The following is a 6,638-nucleotide window of genomic DNA, read 5'->3' on the forward strand; positions in this document are numbered from 1 at the left end:
AAAGAATAATTGGTTTATCCCAAAGTCTATACTTGGAAAAGGTGTTAAAGAGGTTTAACATGCTTGATTCCAAGAGAGGATTGTTACCAGTGAGACATGGTATCCACCTTTCTAAAGAGATGTCTCCAAAGACACCTGAAGAAAGAGATAAGATGGCAGGATTCCATATGCTTGGCTATTGGAAGTTTAATGTATGCAATGTTGTGTACTAGGCGGATATCGCATATCTGTTAGTTTGACTAGCGGTATCAATCCAATCCAGTTTGGAACATTTGGATAGTCACAAGAATATCCTTAAGTACTTGAGAAGAACTAAGGATTTATTCTTGATTTATGGAGGTGGAGACTTGCAATTGGATGGTTATACCGATTCGATTTCCAATCGATATCGATGATAGAAAGTCTACCTCTGGATATGTGTTCATTTGTAATGGAGGTGCGATCGGTTGGAAGAGTTCCAAGCGAGCACGCATCGCAGATTCCACTCACGAGGTGAGTATATTCTCGCATCGATGTCGCAAAGGAAGTCATTTGGATAAAGAAGTTCGTGAGAACTTACATGAGTTCCTTCCATTGAGTCGGCGGTTCCATTACCTTGTGACAACAATGGAGCGATCATCTGAGCTAAGGAACCAAGGTCTCACGAAATCCAAACACATAGAAAGGCGCTACCACATTATCGGAGAAATAGTTGGGCGAGGCGATGTAGCCATGCAGAAAATAGCATCGGTGAAAATCCGGTGATCCATTCACTAAGGCTATGTCACGGACTTCGATTAGACCGACATCTTGAGAAGATAGGTCTAAGATATTGTAATGAATGGCTCTAGTGCTAGTGGGAGATTGTTAGTAGTATGCCCTAGAGCATATCATTTAGTATGTATCTTGTACATATTTTTAATAATAAAAGGCATTTCCACTTTTCCGTTTACATAATATATTTATGTGTAATAGAAAAGGTCCATTGATATTTTGTTAGAAATATTATTCTTAAGTTGTTAAGAATATGAGTGACAATATTTCTAGCACAAAGTATCATAAATAGGTTCACAATCGAGGATACTTCATAATAAGGACATGACTTATCCAGAAATATTGTATTCATGTTTGTTCCCAAGTTATTTATATGAGATATAAATAAGATGGAATGGTCAGTCTCATGCCATATAACAAACTTGATAGGCACTTATAAATGATAAGTAGGCCGAACCAGTGACACTTATGACAAGCACATGGAGTTTACTCTTGTCAATGTTTTGTCATAAATCATATCAGTGCATATAATCTTTAGACCTGAGATTGCACAGTTATATCGTATATAGGTAGTTTGAGTTTGATCATGCTTTCATACTTGTACTATGTATGGGTATATGGGCATGTGTTGGCTCCCGCTAGTTATATATGGAGGTAGGTGTTGATCAAGATGGAATCTGTTCCTCTAAGTAAATAGAGTTAAAATCCTATGTTCATTTAATTGTTCTTGATGTTTCAAGTTCCTGGCCAGGACAGATAGATTTATTCAGAAAAGAGTTTCTGATGAGAAAAATCTTTTAATCAAGAACTGGAATTAAAAGAGAACCTAATATTCATAGCAAATGGAGTTTGACATAAACCATGACTCCAGCTTGAGTTGGGATTTTGTAACAGAGAGATTCTAGTGCATGGTAACATATGATTATAGGTTCATTTAAGGTAAACCTTATTACTAATTGGGTGGCCATGGCATGCTATGCTAGGTGTTAACCATGGTCTATGAGGTTCATAAAATGATTTAGAGAAATCATTTATGGTAAGAAAGAGTTCTGATGATATTAAGAGTTGATATCATGTCTCATTGCCAATTAGTGATGAGCCTAGTAAGTCACACACATACACAAGTTATCACCTATTTAAATATGATATAATTAATTAATTAAAGAGTTTAATTGATTAATTAAATAGATTTGGTTTGCAATTAAATTGTAAAGTCTCTAGCATGACTTGAAACCAAATCTAGATTATTGGATGTGTAGTATAAATTAAATTTATATTTAAAGTGTTTAAATATGAATTTAATTGATGAGAAATTAATTAATAGAGATTAATTAATTAATTTATATTTGATATAAATTAATTAGAAGAAGAAAATAATTATTTTGGGTTAAGAACTCAAAATTAAGACACAGGGGCATTTTGGTCATTTCACAGTGTGACACGTGGCACCATGAGATGGTGACACATGGCATAACACATAAGCTTGCCAAATGTTTTTTAATCATGTAAGATGATTAAAATCAAGATTAAATATAGGTTTGACACTTGGCACAATGTGATTGGGTCACTTAAACCTAGAGCTAATCAAAAGGTGACATGTGGCTAGGGTTTAATGTGTTAACCTAGCTATTTAAGTGTGGTTATGAAAAGAAAACATAACCAGCAGCCTCTCCTCTCAATTGTCACGCCATTTTGAGCCTCTCCAGCTATTTCCCTTCATCTCTCATCAATTCAAAGAGATTAGCCATCAATCTCTTGAATTAAGAACACTAGAAATTGTTTCTAGTGTCCTGTTTACATCTCTAATCTCTTAAAAGGCAGAACTTGAATTTCTAATTAATAGAAAAGGCTTTAGAAGCTGTTCAAGGGCTGCCATAGGTGTTCTTGGTGTGGACAAGCTAGAGGAACAAAATCCGGTGTCCTCAAGACGAATCTCAAAGGCGCAGACACTGCGGCACATCAAGAGGTTAGTGTAATCGTTCTTGATTTAATCTAGGGTTCTAAAATTAATCTGATTAATTTTAAAATCTTAAATGGCAAATACAGATCCAAAAACATATTAAAAGAGTTTTAATATGTTGTTTATCATTGAAATCAAATAGATAAAAATAAATCTTGCATGGTGCATGTGACCCTAGGTGAAAATTTTTGAATTCAATGGTATAATCTTGTGTTTTTCACGCTTCCGTTCCTTCACATATTTTCTCATCAATCTGCATAAACAGCACAATTCACAATACTACATGAACAAGAGAGAGGGAATCCCGTCTTGCCCTGGCAGGACCCCCGACTCACACACCCCCCAACCCCACACCACCCCCCCCCCCCCTCCCCTCCTCCCCCTAAAAGAATAAATAAATAAATAAATAAATAAAGGGAGAAAAAGAAACCCACCAAAACTAAATCAGACAAAATAATAATCTAATTCCCATGCCTTCAACATCATATAAGTTCTTATATGTCAGCATTTTTTCCATGGTATATATTCTATTCCAGAAACTATTTTCTTGATTGTCCAAACTCCAATGTGGAATTTAAATCATTTTTTCTTTTTAAACATCCGAATTGAGAGATCTATTGTCCATCCTATAAGTGAACAATAAGAGAAAGAACTTCCTAGATGATCTACTTATCATAAACCAAGCAAATTGACCACTCTGTTACCAGTTCTAATCTGTCCATAATCATTTGCAGTTTTAATATAAACTTTTTTCCCCAGAATAATACTATGAATTACCATCAGTTACAACAACCAATGTGTCTTCTTCATCAGTCCGAAATTTTGCAAGTTTTATACTAAAGATAGGATTACACAATTTATTTCAAGCACATTGGATAGAAGAATCAAGAGATGCAAATAGACCAAAGTTTGTCCCCCTACTATGCGTCAATGACTCATCCTCAATCTTGCAAGCTTTAAGCGATTCACTAAGCCTTCATATTGAATCAACACCAAGATCAACCACTGAGATGCCATGAATATCAATAGACGATCTCCAGATTGTGCCCTCTAAAAATTTAATTTTAAATTTTGAGATAAGTTGATTAGTAGATTATTTATATTCTTTTTAAATTATATTAATTTCACTCTTTTAATATGCCACGAGAAAAGTTTTGAAGTATCATTATTAAGCGAGGTTTACTTTTGTAAGTATTTTATAAGGTTCAGCTTTCATATGTGTGTGCGCCCTTGTGTTGGGGTAACATGGCAAGGGAAAATTCATGTGGTGGGAGGTTTTGCTCAGAGAGCCAACTCAAATGTGGAAGGGCCTTGGCGTACATTGGAACGGAGTTCTGCTGAGGTGTATGATTCAGAGCATGATAAATGGGATCTTATGTTGGGGATGCGGCAATTATATATACCACCTAATCAAAAGTAGCTATGCATAGCAATTTCTTCAGCTATACGGATTTCTTAAATGCTTGGAAGGGTCATATTAAGGCCTATGATGGTAAAGTCAATATGTGGAATGAGGTTGATGGGTCACATTTGGTATCCATTTTCAACATCAAATGCGAAGGACTCAAATTGGCCACCCATCCAATGGCTCTACCTTACCATGGCACCTATTGGAATAAACTTTTACTCCTTGGTAGTTTACCGGCTTCCAGGTGATAACTTAAGATTAATGTCAGTCGTCCATGTATTTGACACATCAGGAAATGGATATGGAATGAGGAGTTTTGAACCCATGGAAAAGGAAGGAGAAAAAGAGCTTTGCAGTGAGTGTTGTGTTGTTAGATAGAGCTTATAGAATGACTTGCCTCGAACTCTTTTTCTCCTCTTGTAATGATGGTCATCTTTGAAATATCAATTTATTATTGTTATAACAAGCACGCAAATTTAAGGCACATACATAAATCGCACAATCACACAGTATTTAAAAGAGAAAAAAAATAACACAGGATTTAACATGGTTCAACCATAAGGTCTATGTCTACGGCCAAGACAAGAGAAAAAATTCCACTATGATGAAAAGAGCAAGATACAATCAATCAGAACTCTCAAACCCTAATCCCAGTGTGTTTCCTGAATATCTCATAACTCTATCATAAATGGTAGAATATTACAATATTTATACTAGTGGGCTTCAGGCTCGAGCCTGTCGGCTCGTGCCCTTCGCTACCACCACAGATCTCACTTTTTATTCTAGTCACAACGCGAAAACTTTCTGGTCGAGTCACGATTTGGGTCCATGAAAAAACATATATCAAAATTCAAAGCCACAAAAATAACAATTCTTCCCATTGGCTTGAATTTCCTCTATCATCAACAAAATAACTATAAATACTTTGTCTTGTCATATTCCCTCGCAAGGGCATTACTGAGTACTACAAACATCAACCAAGTCTAGGCAATGCCTAAACTTGCTGACTGGGACTCCCTTGGTCATCATATATGTTGGATTATCATGTGTAGAGACTTTTTGCACAACTACAGTCCCTTGAGATACAATGTCTCGAATGAAGTGATATCTGACATCAATGTGCTTAGTTCGTTCATAGTACATTTGATTCTTTGTGAGATGTATTGCACTCTGGCTGTCACAAAACATTGTTGCCTTGTTCTGTATCAACCCAAGATTACCCACCAAACCTTGTAACCATAAAATTTCATTTTACTGCTGTTTGCTAGTTTTTCAACCACCGCAAGTGCACGGATCGCTAACAAGTAATAAAGTGATGAGTAGAGTATCGTTCCTATGAGGACCATGTTGAGTATCAAACTACAGTGATTTTAATTATCTAGACGATCGAATTATAGAAAAATAATAGTTATATCTAAATTGAAAGAAATAAAATCTAAATAATTACCTAAAATAAAATACTAATGGACAAAGGCATTCTAGAGCTAGGGTTCACACTTCAATCAATTATAGAATAAATCTGATTCATTCAATAAATGGGAGATTATTACTTTGATGAAAATTAATCCTAAGTTATCTTAAGTCCTCTCTCAAGGCACTAAAGGTGTATTTTAATTAACATAAATCCTACTGTCATGATGACTAAATTAATTAAAACCCTTTAAGATCTTTGATTAATTTTGGAACTCCATAAAGGTCATCAGCATATCTCTAGGTCAGATTTCTAGGTTCAAAATCTCAATTTTCTAATATTAATCTTCACTTTTCAGTATTTCAATTAATATCTGAAATCAATACTAAGTGAGTATCAGCACATAGCATGGATTAAGGTCACAAGAAATTGAATCAAAGAATAAAATACCTAATGTATTAAATAAAATCAAACCAGATCCATAACGAAATTGAGAGTGCTACACCCTAACCCTAGAATAAAGAGCCTACTCACCCATGGTGAGTTTTAGAATCAAGTTTATAAAAAGATAAAGAGAAGATATGAGAAGAAAATAGAGTGAAAGAACCCAGAAAGAGAGTTGCAGCCTTGGACTTTTGGAACTTTAGCTAAAAATCCCTTAGAGAAATCTTGCAGATCTTGTTTTCTCCCTTACCTCCCTTGAAGTTTATGTGCATCCTTGAATGTAAATCGACTCCCCTTAAATGTAAATTCTGTTCTTGGATGTAAATTCTCTCTCCCCCTGTAACACCCCTATTTGCATGGCCTGGTATATTCTACTATTATGGTGATCGGTGTCAGTCCGGACAATTAAGGGATTAGAACCACACTTAAGACAACTAGATAAGCCTTGAAAACAAATAATTAGTAATTGTCAATTAGTTAAGCATAAATAAGAAAAATAGAACATAAGAAGTTAAATGAGCTGAGAGTCACAGCGATGGGTGACCTTCTCGGGAAGGACTACGAAATCGATATAAACTCAAATTTGAATCAGAAAATGTGATCTGCGGTCCTTAGGACTATTATGAACGCAGAGGAAAAGAGAAAATCACGAAAAAGAATTA

General features: G+C 35.2%; 1 pseudogene; it reads left to right on the forward strand.

Annotated features, from left to right (window-relative positions):
- The first annotated feature begins 3,929 nt into the window (after positions 1-3,929).
- LOC131181370 (uncharacterized) lies at positions 3,930-4,508 on the forward strand (annotated as a pseudogene).
- Positions 4,509-6,638: the final 2,130 nt, after the last annotated feature.

Source organism: Hevea brasiliensis, chromosome 7 (genome assembly GCF_030052815.1).
Source record: "Hevea brasiliensis isolate MT/VB/25A 57/8 chromosome 7, ASM3005281v1, whole genome shotgun sequence".
Taxonomy (NCBI): domain Eukaryota; kingdom Viridiplantae; phylum Streptophyta; class Magnoliopsida; order Malpighiales; family Euphorbiaceae; genus Hevea; species Hevea brasiliensis.